This window comes from Melanaphis sacchari, unplaced genomic scaffold (genome assembly GCF_002803265.2).
Source record: "Melanaphis sacchari strain LSU unplaced genomic scaffold, SCAv2.0 Contig141_pilon_pilon, whole genome shotgun sequence".
Classification (NCBI taxonomy): Eukaryota; Metazoa; Arthropoda; class Insecta; order Hemiptera; family Aphididae; genus Melanaphis; species Melanaphis sacchari.
The window spans coordinates 1,405,631-1,422,163 of NW_020270600.1; the positions used below are offsets into that span (position 1 = coordinate 1,405,631).

General features: G+C 23.8%; 1 protein-coding gene across 2 annotated transcripts in view; it reads left to right on the forward strand.

The window, feature by feature from the left end:
• LOC112591703 overlaps window positions 1-16,533 on the forward strand; it is a 160,524-nt gene that overhangs the window by 67,917 nt on the left and 76,074 nt on the right. For both annotated transcript variants that reach the window (XM_025335605.1, XM_025335604.1), the window contains one exon: window positions 14,253-14,319. The gene's annotated coding sequence lies outside the window, so the exon portion shown is untranslated. The remainder of the gene's footprint in view (window positions 1-14,252; window positions 14,320-16,533) is intronic.

Here is a 16,533-nt window from a genome sequence, read left to right on the forward strand (position 1 = left end):
TTTGTGAATAATAAAAAATGGTTTTTAAAATTGTATGTGTTAGGTGACTTAACACAATTTATTTTTACTTATTTTCACTTAACTTTAAATATATTTAATATTGATCATATTAATTGAATTTTTTTAGGATTTCTATGTTATATTTATACTTTATTATTTTCAATAAGTTATTGAACTTAGTATAATAATAATTTTTCTGTTAGCTAATTATGATTATTTTACACTTTTTTTTTTAAATACTCGTACATTAAATCTTAAAAGGACTTAATTACTTTGTAAAATTTAATAATTATCATGAAATAAGATCTTTAAAATGCAAACTTTACTTTTCTTTCGTATATTTTAGTAATAATTATTGCGTGTCAACTATCAAATAATGCAGATAAATTAAAACAATTACTTTTAAAATTGTATAGAAAATTATTTTTAATTAACCTATCTAGAAACTTGATTTAACTGAATATTTTTTACAGATACAAATTTAAAAAATTAAAATCTTTAACAATTTAAATTAATCTATTGTGATAGTTTTAGCTATTATTTTGCTTTTAATAATTGACTATTACCATATATATATATTATTATTAAAATATGCACTATAAAATCTTGATCACAAAAAAAAATTATCAGTATTATTTATCGTATACGTTGTGAGGCTACGCTTTTAAATTTATATTTGAAAATAGTTATGGATCTCGAATAAATCATTATTAATTTGTAATTATATTTATATAAATTTATTTTTCTTGTATATTGATCATATTATTGAAATAAAACAATCGTAACACAAAACCTTTCAAGCCTGCTAATATTTAAATTATTTAAAAAAATTAATTTTGACGATAGAACTTTGAAAATTTATACTGTTCAAAGAATATAATGATTAACTATACAGTGTACATCCAATCAGTCTTAAAGTGTATTTATAGCCCAAAAATTCGAATATTATTTTATTTTAAAATTTTATCATAAATATAATTACAAATATTGAACCGTAAAATATTATTTTTCGAACTTTATTATGTTGTGCTTTAAGAATATTTCATCAGATTAACAAAAATCATACGTTTTTATAAATGTTCAATCAAATTACACGCAACGTAATAGTTTTGGAGCATACATTTACTGCCTCTAATTATTTTTTTTCTGAATCCAACCAAATTAACCTGTTTAATTGTGAATCCAATTGAATGAAAAATCATTAGTGAAAAAAATGCTTAAGTGAAATAAATATGTTTTCTGAGCTTGAATTCGTAGTTAATTAATTTAGAAAACGATGATCAAAAAAAAAAAAACAACGATTGATGATTTAAAATATTATGTTTGATGCAATGATGTTTATAAATTTCAAATATTATATGATGCAGTTCTATAGCCTAATGGACACTGGATATTTAAATTTTTTAAATTTTATCTATATATTTAGTATACATATAAGTTTATCGTATAAATAATGTGTTATCGAAATGCGCTTTTCGTGTCAATTGGACAATGAGCGCAATATTATAAATTAATAGTTTACTTTAATATTATATATTATTTCAATGGTATTTCACTTTAGAACTAGATTAAAAAAATTGATCAAAATCAAGCGGTTTCATTAATGTTATTAAAATTATTAATTTTCTAATCTAAACCGAAATATCAGCTGAGTATATTCGGTCGCTTGGTTTTAATTGAACTATTATTAAATATTATTACAGGTAAATGACATGAAATAGACGCAAAAGTAACTGTTTTAAATTTGCATAAAATATAAAGATCTACGATATTTTTAAAACGTTTCTTGAATGGATGTTAAAATTGATAATCTTATCTGTACCACACATTAACTCTGCTATATCAGATTGCCTGTTATCGTATTTTGCCAGATTCGCTAAAATCGTACGCCCTTCAAATGCTCAAAACAACTATAGAAGATAACATTATATTCTTGCTCCAGTTTTTATAATACGATGTTCTTAACGTTGTAATTCACGTTATCTAAACTAATTTATATTGAATTGTCGAAATAGTTGCTATTGTACTATAATATATACATAAATTCATAGTTTTTGATTATATCTGCACGAGGTCTGTGGGCTTGTTGAATTTGTTATTATTTTATTATTTGCATACCCGCTCGTCAGTGTTTGGGGGTTAGGATTGCGAAAACTTTTAGTTTTTAAGAACTCTTGCCCCACAACTTTGAAGGAACAGAACAAATATGTATTATACATTTTTTGTTTCTAGAATATATAATACGACAATATACAACATTATATTATATATATATATATATATATATATATATATATATATATATATCCCATATAAATATTTGTTCCCTAACAAACGCATAAAGAACAAAATGGTCATACATATTTATTCACGAATATAAACATACAAAATCAACAATATTCCTATGCTTATTTGTCTTTGTGTACACCACTGCTCATGTGTGTGGTTCGTTTTCCTTATAATATGATAAGTGCGATATTTTGTGTATATATCGCTATAATAAAATTACAATCATGTTCAGAATTGGGTTTTTGGGTACATTGATGTCTATAGATTCGTTTAACCTTTAATATTTCATAATAAAATATAATATGATTTTATAAATTACGCATACAAAATTACATTACAATGTATGGTTGATATAATTAAGTACGATCAGTACGGATAGAAATGAAAAAAAGTTAACATACACAACTCATTCATCGTTAAATGCGTACATACAGAATAATTGTTTAATACGTATCGTAACTCATATTATTTAAAAAAACACTAATATTTTTGAAAATATTTCTTTTACATAATTTTAAGTTATTATAAAACGGCGTTTTTAGATTTTTTTAACTTTTTATCGTTTTATATTTTAATTTTTTTTACTCTTTTTAATGAAATGTACATTTTCAATTTCATATTCCGTAGCAGAATATTATTCGGGGGTATTTATTTCTATGAAAATCAAATTTCAGATCAATGGTTTATTAGTTATGAGTATTTCAAGTATAACTGAGCGGAGTAAAAGGTCATTATTTTGTGAGGTAACCCTGTACCCTTCACTCATCAAAATTGTATATACTGTGTATACTTATTACCCATAAATTTGTCAAAATTCGATTTTTAGGTATCAATGTACTTTAAAAAATATTTCATTTTTGAATGAAGAATTAAAAATAAATGTCGTCAGTAAAAAATAAAAGAAGTATAAAATTATAAACGTATAACGATAGAAAATAGTAAATAAGTATAATTTTTTTTTTTAAACCGTTTATTTTTAACGAATTAATTTTATGTAACTTATAATGTATGTTTAAAAACTTTAATATTTTTTGAAATAATATTTTTCTTACATTTAATGGACTACTCTGTATAATTTCAGTTAATACATGCCTTAAATGATTGCTTGCATTTTATACAATTTTATAATAGGATCAGCAACGGTTTTATTTATTAATGGTAACATTTCATTTAAATTGGTACAATTATTTATAAACATTATAATAGGTAACTATTAATTATTTATAAAACTATTGTATTAAAATATATCAGTACTTACATAACTAATTTATTTTAACTTCTAAAAAATATTCTCAATTTGTTTGTTTTTTTTTCTTTTATATATAATCAAATGACTATTGATTTTACACATTTGTTTTGCTGTTTCTAGTAAACTGTTGTAAATTTATATTTTCCGATAACTAAATTGTTAGTTGATAAATATTAATTATACTGACCAAAGTTAATTATTATTTCTACCGTTTTATTTAAAACCTTATTTTATTATGCTTTTTGCCAGATAAATTATAAATTTATAATTCCTAATTATAATATGTATCATAATTGATCATTAATCGTTGTACCTACGTGGAAATAATACTGAGTGGGGCGATACATATTATAGTATACCCGTCAACAACATATTTTAATTCCTATGAAGTGTTTGCTGAAGTGCAAAATATATACACACACTATTTAAATATTTAACGAGAATTAATAATTCAACTTTTAAAATGTTTTTGAATCCAAAATTGATACTTGAAACATTTCAAAATAGCCGTTTTTTGTTTTACTCTTTTATTTTTCAAATTTAACGACACGGAAGTCTACTATTCAATAAAATTCGACTAAACACATCATAATAAATGCTTATAATATAATATGGGTTGGGTGTTTACGTTTTCTGTTTTAGTATAAACATACCCACCGCGACTATAACTTTGTTTAGAAATGAAAATTGGTTTTAGAACGCAATATTTGATCGAATATTCATTTTATAAAATATGTAAACATGATTTTGTTAAATTAATATGCTCGTAACCCATCGAGTATAAGTACTCGACTTGAATTCTAATAAGTTTTCGTTTAGTAAAAAATATGACAACATTTCAAAACGCAACATATTTGTTATTTACTATTGGATATGGCCTCGTACCACGTAATATGACGTGATTAATACGAATAAACAATCAATTCTTCTCTTTGATAACTCAACAGTGTTAGAACTCAGTTACTCGCAATAGTTGTATGTATTTTTATCATCTTTGAAACAGACATTCAATAGCCCATCGAAACATTTTGTTTCTTAGTTTTTGAACACCATATTTAATTGCCTCGAGTTTGTGGGAACGACGAAGATTATATTTTATATATCGATTTTAAATAGTAATATACAGTAAAGGTTTATAGTCTACACAGTTGCAGATATTTTATAAATAACACATACTTTTATAGTGCTTGATTTACAAACATGTACATACATATTTTTTACTATTCGTAAAGAATGTTTCAAAAGCACTTATATTTAATAACGTTAAAACTTTCAATATTATCGTACAAAAAAAAAATAAATAAATAAATAAAATAATTTTGTTATAGTTAATACAATTGAACGAATAATGTGGATTATGTTATATGTTTAGTGTTTACCTTTGGAATATGGGTATGGATTTTATTTAACAAAAAAATAGAGGGATGTTGAGGACTGTTTTTATACGTAGGGTGTTTTTTTTTATTCTTTAAAAATGAATTTATTCTATTTATAATTTTGAAATTATTTATTTCTTTTAAAAATATTTGGTCATATTTTTAAATATGTAAATATTTATGTTAAAATAGTGTTCAGAATTTTTTTTTGTTAAAAATATCAAAATCACCAATTCTCAATGTGAATAATTTTATTGCTAAGCAAACGATTTTCTTGAAATTGTATGTATTTCAAAATGTAAAAATCAGAATCCAAATAAATCTTTGAATAAGGGTAAAATATAACAATATCAAACATGCTTGGTGCAAGCTAACCTATATATTATTATAAGTGGAAAGTTACAAAAACTTTTTTTTTTAATTCTCTGAATGTCTACTAGTGGGTGACGTTGAATCAGTTCCATTTTGTGTGTATCTATATAAAATAAAAAAAAAACAATGGCGTGTTTCATTATTTGAAATGGGTAAATTCGCATAATAAAAACAATTTAAATATGCATAATGCCACGAGACAGCATCTGACTGAAAAAAAAATCCATCAAATTATAAATGTTTTACTTTAATAATTTGCAACTACGAAAAAAAAATACAAACCCAATAAAATAAAACTAAACTTAAAAGCAATCAGGTATTTAGGCTATTAAAAGGTTTGGAAATTAATTTAAGCTGGATTAAACTTTCATTCTCTAAAGTGGGTCGTGGAACTCTAATGAATATATTGACCTTTGGATGGACTTACTTTTGAGGTCGAAATTGTGTACAAGAGACAAACGGTCGACAACAGCTTATAAATATATGTGCGGAGGTAACGGTGGTGGTGGCGACGATGACGACGACGACGGTTTCAGCGTTTAATGAGACCCTTAACGACAAAATTATTTCCCTCACAGAACTATAAAATTTTAACTTACATTATATGTATATAGTCTCATTAACAGTTGATACAAGAGTAGTTGAAACCGACAGACATAGTTTTAAAAAGTGGTTTCAAAACTTTTGATGTATTTCGTCTTTCTATTTCGATTTTATATCATCTCGGAATTTTCTGACACAACTGCTTCGCCATCATTATGTGTGACATATAATTATTATAGCAACACGCATTTTACTCCAACCGCCCAAATGTTGTGTAGGCTAATAACTGTTGTCACCTGAAGTGTAAAAATGTCGCGTCAACAGTTTTAGTATTATAATTTATAATCATAACACTGCACATATATTGTAAGTCTTATCCAGTGGCGTGTGCAGAGGGAAATGACGAGGCATATATTCCCCATGGGCTTTTTTTTTTTATACTTTAAACGTGACTGAACAGTTCATCAAAATAATATGTAGTTTGTACGTGCTTGTTAAAAACTAAATTTCTCATCGAAAATATGTGCTGTAGCCTGTAGTTATACCAGAGTATAATTTGTGTTCATCTTAAATAAATAAGTAATAAATAATGTACATATAGGTATATAAATTATTTGTCTAATTAATTACTTTTAAAATGCATTGATCAAGTAGTTAAAATGGTTTTATATTTTTAAAACTTTACCATATTTATAGTTAATTGCTCTAAGAATTTATTTAAATCAAATTACTAGTTACTATTTATATTTTATTTTAAAATTTAGTGCTTAATCTCGGTTCTACACTTGATTAGTTTATCTTATATTTTATATTACACTATAAATTTGTACCTAAACACATGACTATATTGAGCATGATTTTTTTTTTTTTATCAAAAACATTAATGAACTAAATATATAGTTTTTTTTTAATACACCTACTTGTACAAATTTTCAGCTTAGTGCCAAAGGAAAATTAAATTTTTTCCTAAATAAAATATAATAAATTTTATTCAGTTGTATGACATCTCCCTCTCATATCAAATTTTACGCATGATATTGGTTATATTTATATTTAATTTTTTATGTTTAATCGCAAGTCTACGGTTGATAACTTGCTAAAAATATATACATTACTACGTACAAAAAGATTCTATACCAAGTTACCGTAGAAGAGTGTGGATATTTTCATAGTGTAAATAGAAAATTACATAAAATTAATCTAATTGATATAAAAATGCCATTGGGTATGATTACTTTAAAAACTACTAGGAATTCTCTATAGTACAAATTTTATTCAACTTTTTCAAAGTTGTAGATCGAATCATTTTTCAAATACTTATCGTGTAAACATATAGTCAGAAAAATCCACACATATCATTATAAAATCTAAAATTAGGATAAGCATTTTAGGTCAATTACACTATATACTTACTGTATGTAATATAATATAAATATTTATAATATTTATATTATTAAATTTATTAAATGTCATACGGTAATTTTACATATTGTACAGATATTGTAATAAGGTATATGAGTATATTAGTAGTTACTAATTATGGTACACTAGACTTGTGTCTAGTACACACAAGTTGTTACATAAGTGAGATACAAAAAAGTATAAAAAATACATGAATAATTGTATGCATATATAAATAGCTATATGTTAAGCTGTCTTGATATTAGAAAATAAAAATACCACTTAGTACTTGATAAGTTTACATATTTTATCTATAGATATTTATTCCAATATATTACGCTATAAAAAAAATTCATAATATAAACCTGCTGGTTAACTGTTTTCTTTTTGTTTTATTATTAATATAATATTACACAAAAAATACATATCGTGAAATCAATGAAATGACTGTTGGTGAAATGTAATAAGAATATGCTTTTATGATTAAATAAACATTCTTAAATCTCTACTGCGGATATATGAGAAGATTTTTTTATTTTGTTCTTCGTTTTATATTATTTCATATTTTAGTTTGACATACAAGTGTAAGCATACATAAAGACATATTTATAATATAATAATTATAAAGAAACACGAATATAAAAACATAATAAAATATTAATGAATAGATTACAATTTCAATTAAGCATACATTAATAGTTTGCTCTTTTTGATAAAGTTCAGCTATACAGATAAAAAAAAAATAATATTAAAAGATTTCTTGAAGCTAAATAATGTATACATAGAGAAGTATTGGGACGGTTTAGAATTTTAAGCCTCAAACTTAAAAAAAATACTCAACCTCATTTATACTTATTGTACAGAAATTAAATAAATTGTATTAACTATAAATATACAAATCATTTACAAAATAGTTTTTCTTTATTGACAAACAATTATAAGAATTATTTGTCGACTTTTCCGCCACCACTATTTGTATTTAAAACTATAATTTAAATATTTATAAAGTTATATTATAAAATAAATATAATAATTCAATTATTTATTGTTGATTTTTATCAACGTTTTTTGAATGTAAAATTAAAAATAAGTGGCTGACCTTAATAAAAAAGAGCGTAAAAAATATAATTACAATCATATGATTGAGTTTTTTAGAACTTTTCATTGAAATTTCATGTTAATTTAATTATTCAAACGAACCTTAAATAGTTTTAAAACATCCATACGTAGATCAACAATTCTTAATCGTCAAATAATGTTTTCTTGGTCAAATGGTTTAATTTCTATTCTAAATGTTTAATCATTTTTATTACTTACAATTCTATATCTTGTATAATAATATATAAATTGTATAAAGTATTCTATTCAAGTATCAATTTAAAATTGTTTTAAACTCCAAACTATGGACATTTTTAATAAGTGTCTAAGTATATACATAGCTAATTTTATCAAATTAACAATCTGACTAAATAATCTTGTTTTGTTAAAAATTACTCTAAAATTGAATTAAAAAAAAAAAAAAAAAAAGGTGATAGATGGGATTTAAACTAAGTTAACTATAATAATAAGAAAAAAAAATATATTTTACGCACATTAAGCGTTTGCAATAGTTTTAACTTTTGTTTATTGATTATTGAATTATTACTTTGGTATAATGTTCTTAAATTCATTTTTTGAAGATAAATTGCTTAAAATTGAATATTTTTAACACGTTTATAATAATAGCTGATTTTGAATGGAGAAAGAACGATTTTGGTTTCAAATTATTAATGGATTAATTTTTCTCAAAATAATACTTTTTCAATACAAAAAATAATTCAACAGTTTTTGCGAGATCACCTGATGATAATGGTTTAAATGACTATTACAGTATATACTACGATCTGCAACTCGTAATCGTATATGATAAGGTATAGTAAATATTGTTAATTTAAAATTTTTTTATTTTGTAATCTACTAGTTGTCATATAATTTAAAAAAACTAATAAGAAGGAATGTTTTGAAGTAGATTTTACTACAATTATTTGATATTCATGTAAAATCGTATTAGTATTAATATATTAAAAATCAATTTTTCTTGTTTAACTGTAATTGAATAGCAGTACTCGTATAAAATGTATAAATGTGATGAGATTAGTATCACAGTAAAAGGCTGGTTGTGGAATTTTAAAATCTGCATTTATTATCTATTAGATATACCGTGTACTATTAAATACAATGTTTTAAATTTAATAATTTTACGTTGTGTTTTAATTTTTAAGTGTGGTATATAATTATTTTCATAAAAGTTTAAATGATGCTATTATTATTCTTTAAAATATGTATACTTATATAATCTTACTTTTTATTTTAAAGCTAATGGTAGTAATATTAACGCACATAAGCTTATACGAAAGTTAATGCGTTGTAATTATAAGGGAGTGTTGAGTTTTTATGTATCAAAAATATAATTTATATTATTTTTGTCTAATTAAAAAAAATAAAAATAAATCTAGGTACTATTTATTATTTTTTTTTTTTTTTTATATAACAAACAATATATTTACTTATTCTTGCATTATTTTATATTTTTAAAAATTTTTTTTTATATACTTTCTACGTATTTTTAGTTTGTGAATTAATATTTTATTTAAATTCATTTTTATTTAATTTATTTAATTTAAATTCATTACAATATTAAAATTAATTAGAAGCTTTATTATGTCTTGAAGAGTATTCTAATTATAATCCTGGGAACAAATAAAATACTACAAAAACATATAACGCTAATTATCATATAATTCCGATTGTTGTGGAATATAGTTTATAAGTTTAGTATATTATACAACATTCTCATTATTTGATCGACTTAAATATTTTTAAATTTTTTTATATCCATTTATTATCTTAGATTTTAATTTATCGAGTATCGGAGTATATATACGTAATGTTTAGGTAACAGAAGATTTATCATGCCTATCATATTCAGTCTTTAAACTATTTTTACAAAATGACAAATCGTTATTAATATATTTTTGACCAATTAATAATATTGTATATTTTGATAAATTTTTTATTTTGTATTTAAAACCTCATATTATGTTTTGTCACATCGGTAGGTGTATAAATATACATTAAATATAATAAAATTATGAAAAACCTTCTTTATTAGAAGAGGGAAAATACACTTTTGTTTAATTCAAAAGTGGGGCACTCATTAATAGTCATAAACAATTAAATATATTACATTTTTAGAATTATTTAAATCGATGAAATATAAATAATAACAATATAACTTTTATACAGGTACAAAAATAAAAAGACAAAAATAATCGGATATTTTACGCATACTCTGTTCATTCGTCAAAAAGATAAATATTTATTGTATAAAATAAATCAGAAGAATATATTTGGTTAATATGAGATCAACAGTTTATTGTTTTTCTTGGATCAAAAAAAAACAAAAATGTTTTATTGTAAACCGTATACAGTATACCAAAAATATATCTATATGTCATCATATACTTCACAGTGTTTCATAGCGACAACCAACTAAATCCTTGTTTATATTGTACTGTACCTACTCAGCTATTCAGTGACGAAATTATATTAAAAAGAAAATGTATTCATCTGACCTTAAAAGCTTAAAGATTTTATTTCTAGAAAGAATAAAAACGCTTATAGGGGAAATATTGAAAAAAATCAACTATAAAACTCTATAACTATTTTATTTCACATAAAATTATAATATACCTTTATAGTTGTTTTCGATCAATGGTTAGCGATGAATATTGGTTATAGGATTAAATAGAGAACAATCTACGAATATATTAAAATATTTAGTAAACCAAAATTGTTTAAAAATTGTTATCATTTAGAAGGTAAATGTATAGAACTCAATTTTAAGGGTATTTAAGAATTCTAAAAATCAAAATTTGATTAAATTCATCATATTAAATTGAAAAAAAATTGGTTTTATTATACTTGATTAATCATCATGTAGTACTGTATATAATAATATAATAGCTTTACAGAAAGGTTTTATCGCCATGTATACCTATAATATCTTGTGAACGCGTCACGTATAATAGTTGATACCTATACTTATATATCATAACCGCGTGTGGGCGAATGGTATTTACTTTATGCAGTATAATGCGATCGTCGTGTGACTCTATGGATAAAGCTGAAAAGAGAGGGATTGGTAAAAAGAGAGTTTCAGCGTATAATAATGTACAGTACGATGATATTGTGTACATGTCAAGTTGCGGGAACCCTTACGAGGTTAGCGGGATAACCGTTCCGATAGCTTTTATGCGCGCGGTTAATTCAATAAAATATAATGTCGCCGCCATCTGCGCCATATATACAGAGTGATTCACCAAACAAACTCTTTAAAACCGTATCTATAAATTCTTGAAATTTCTATACTATAATAGAAGCATAATCCAAAGTGTCTTTTGGAAATTATGTCTTTAACAGTTTTGTTTTTTCAAATAACTTACATTGGTTTGAATTTTTAATTAGGTGTATCAAAATTTATTTATTTTAAAAAACCGTTCTTATTTATCAAACAAAAATATTTAACACCTCTTTAAGTAGTTCAAAATATTATTACAAAACTGGAATTTCAATAAATTTATTATTGTAGGAAAACTATATTAAAGGTAAACAATTGTAATTTGTAAATATGAAACGATCGAAAACACTTTGTCTTCTGTATTAATGATAATCATTATGATTTGTAAACTGCTATACTAACATTATACGCTGTAAAACATATTTTTATTGTAATAGTTATTATTGCGCAGAATTAAAGATGTCGACGTTTTATAATATAAAAAATTACTATTTATTTCTGGCGATCGGTCGTAAAGACAATGCCGTAGCTACTAGTTGCATCTTGCAGTAAAAATTTTTTCTGAACTACAGCTTGAGATTTATTAGGAATATAGTGATTACGGCATAAATTGTTTTAACGTGTTACGAATTTTCGATTAGGTTTTCATGGGTTTATATTTATAGTTCCATAGTATTATTTTAAACCTCATTTTCAATTCTGTTTGTACATAAAATTATTAGGATTTTCTAAAGCATCGTTACTATAAAAATATTGTTTTATGTTTATTTACGTTAATTTTTTTTTCAATGTTTGTCATGTTTTTTAAAATTATTTCATATTTTTTTTGTATGTGTCTATTTATTTTTCTTTAAGAGAATCCTAACTGAAAGAATAAATGGACTTTTGTTGGCAGGTATTAGATTGTATGTATCTATTATTACTTACTGAGTCGTGAATATTAAATCTTCCCAACATATACTGAGACCTTTATATATTGATTTATTTGCAACATCGATGGTAGTTATTTTTATTCTTTAAACTTTCGTCAAGTATATTTATAATATTTATAATACATAATAAATTTTAGATTTAGAAAAGTGCAATGAATATATTGATTTTACAACGATATATATTTCTCGTAGAAATATGTTCCAAACATATTCAACTCGAAAAGTTGTTGTTAGAAAATTTGTATCATTTTTTACTTGGGTGAGTCAAAATTGGAAACTTGTTGTTGATTTTTAAAACAATTGGGATAAAAATGCTTACTTTGTTTTTCTAATATCCATAATTATTATTTGATTATTGTTTGGTGCTAAGGTTGTTATTTGATGGAAATATGTTTCGTTCATTTTCTTGAAATTACCACAGCCACATATTTTATGGGAGGGGTACGTATAGATATTTACACATAAAAATCATGAACATTTCTTAAATTTATGATATTATTATCATAATTTGTTGATGTCTATGGTTACCAAATCTAATCGTTTCTTATTGTATATAATAATTTATCATTGAATTCAAACATGACACAACCATTAATGACCATATCAATGAAATAATTGATGAGAGACATTCACACGTCTTAATCAAACCGGTTACCTACTTGATCCTTTTTTTTTAAATATAGTATATGCCTATTAATAGAATCCAAGGTGGTATCAAGTAATGAATGTATAAAACACAATCATTGTTAATGAGAGTATCTATTAGTTTAAATTTGAAAACAAAACTGTTTGTTTTAAAAATCTGATATAAACTTCAACGTGTTATTATAGTATAGCTAAGTACTACTATTCTACTAGTTTATACCTTTTAATTCGTAAAATCTATTGAAACGGACTCTGATATTCTTTGGCATGGATGTATTAACACTATTAAATAAAAGAATAAAAATAAAATATGCGTTATAAAGAATAATAGCCGACTATGAACTCTACACTATTTTTGTCAATCGGTGGATGAATGGAGTTCTTGAAATCTGAAATAAGCATTTTTTTTAATCGTGAGTTTTTTAAATTTAAATTGAGTGTTTCTATTAGGTTATCAACTTGTATTTAAAAAAAATACTTTTTTGATAAAAATACTTCAAATACTATTTCGAGAATAAGCTAATACTTTGAAATATGCGAACAAATAAGTAAAATACCGTATTGTATAATATTTAACCGCACCGCAGATTCTGCTCTATATACACGACTAGCTTCTAGCATTGAATACGAGTTGGTAAGATCAATATTTTTCAATAATTGCACGAACTTGCGATTCACAGACTAATTAGGTGTGTATAACAAAAGCGTTCCTTACAATGGTATTTTATTTGATCGTATAATAAACACCCGTACTCCAGAATAACCAAAGAGACACCGAAGGAAATATGCACGAAGAATAATTCATGTCGCACTTCACATATTCTGAACGATGTATTGTTCCCTCGTTTCAGTAGTACGACTGTTGTACTTGTACGGTGTTGTAACAACAGCTGCTATAAAATATAGCGCAATGTAAATTCACTTTTCTATTATAGTCTATATAGATATTTCGAAATGTGTTTAGTTTAAAACACTGCTACAGATATGGATGGGAAGGGGGAGAAACTTCAAATTATTTGATTGCAGAAACGATTGTTTTGAAAGTTACAACTAAAAAAATTACTATGTAATATTATATTTGTAATTTATATATTATTTTGTTATAGATTGCAGCAGTGCATGTGTGGTAGACCCAAAGAGTAATAGCAGTGTATGCCTGTCCATATCATACAGGTACGTGTACAGAAAATATAATATTAAAGAGTGTAGGTTAAACGTGAAAACATTCGCAAATTTATGTTGTATATTTAAAAACAAATAAAAATAAATATTTTTTGAATATTAAACGAGGAAATGGGGAAGAGATTGTAATATTTAATATATCTTTATGGTGTTTTTTTTTTTTTTTTGTAGTAAGGTTATTTTTTGAGATTGTACAAATACAACATTAATATAAATTAAAAAAAAAAAAAAAAAAAAAAAAATGATTATCAAATGGTGTGCAAATAATTGTGTATAATCAACATTACAAATAACAACGAAATGACAAAAATCAATTGAACAGAAAGCATTATAAAATTTTACTTTTTAATATACATAAATGTTTTGTAAAACTATGCTTAAATTTTAGCTTCAAATGTTTATAAAATAAAAATTTGACTATTTATTTTTCATGTTGTTGAATCACTTTGAGTCGCATTTATTAGATCTTTTTATTAAATTTGTCAAGCTTTAAATATTAATATCAAAATGTGTAACATTTTGAATTAGGTGTAAAATAGTTTATACATTTTCGTAATTAAAGAAAATTTCATCTACATTCAAAATTAATTAATGCGCTTTTAAAAAATCATCATTACTATATTTTTAATGCGTTTTAATTGATTGGAAAAAAAATTATTTGCAAGTTTCTTTAAACTTGACTTATAGATGAAAATTGTAATAAAATATAAATTGAAAAAAAAAACTAAAATAGAACAAAGCTTTTAAAAGAGTCAAAATATTTTGGAAATAATGACTGTATTGCTTGTTTAAAAATGTAATATAAATGTATGGTAAAAATCTCAAATATTGATGATTTTTATACTTGAGCCACAGCAAAATAGGGTTTATTTTATTAGAAACTGACGTTGCTGAAATAATCTCGTTTTTCCTTAATTTTTTTTTTTTTTTTTAGGTATTGGAACCCAATTTTGGCCTCCAACTTGATAAAATTTTATACTTTATATACATGTATATCTAATTTTTTTCAGATAAAAAAAATGTGATGACACAGACACACACTAAATATATATATATATATATAAATTAAACACATTTCCCAAAACCAGTACATTAATCACTCTGCTCAGAATGTAAAATATGAAAACTGACACTTTGGAAAATTTGAGTTGTCCATTCTCTAAATAAAACATTATACCAATACTAAATGATCAATCTTAATGTAACATCGCTAAAATGTCATGACTCGTAATATATAATTGATATATCAAGTGCAATCTATAGTTTTTGCACGTACTTGGTGGAATCAGATAACGGATCTGTGACAGCGACAACGCCAACATTACGAAATAGTATGTGGTAAATAACATTACAGTGTAAGGTTACATTTCAAAAAAATATGTATAATGAATACCTACAGGCTTAAAATTATTTGATATGTATTGTGTACTTTTATTTAGAAAAAAAAACAGATATTATTTTAATGAAGACGGCTTTAGAAAAATTTTAATAGGAATATTGTACGTACCAGTAATATACAAGAGTCGTTCATTCACGGCTTTTTGTTATGATCACAACAATGAAAGTTTTCATTAAAAAAAAAAAAAAAAAAAAAATCTAAGAAATTGAAAAATACGACCAAATGACGTGTTATGACCTTATTAAAAAAAAAAATGTTTAATATCGTAGCAGGTCCCTAACTGTACATTTTAAACGAAAACTTTATGTTAATGTAGTACTCATTTTAAATTGTTCAATTACCTACATGCATTCAATTTATTAAAGGTTATATTATAAATACAATTAAAAAATTAATATTCGGTGTTGAATTAGTAACGGAATCAAAGAATGCATAGGTAATTTAAGTATTCTTCCAACTAAAATGTTCAATAAATGTTTTAAATTCTCATGGTCCCGAGTTCGATTTGAATAAAATTAACAAACGCGATCGTATAAATTTAATAACGAATAACATAGATTTAAAATTCTGTGTATTTAAACTCCATTATAATTTATAATATATTATGTGGGACAAAAAACTACCACAACGATCATTAAAAAATAATAATAATAATAATAATAAAACAAATTTTAAATATTTAATGATGAAGAACAATTTGTTTACAAATGACGATTTATTAACGGTGGTTGAACATTAATTTATTTATTTTAAAATTTATATCGTTATTTTGCTTAAAAGCCTATTTATTTTGAATCTTAAGTATT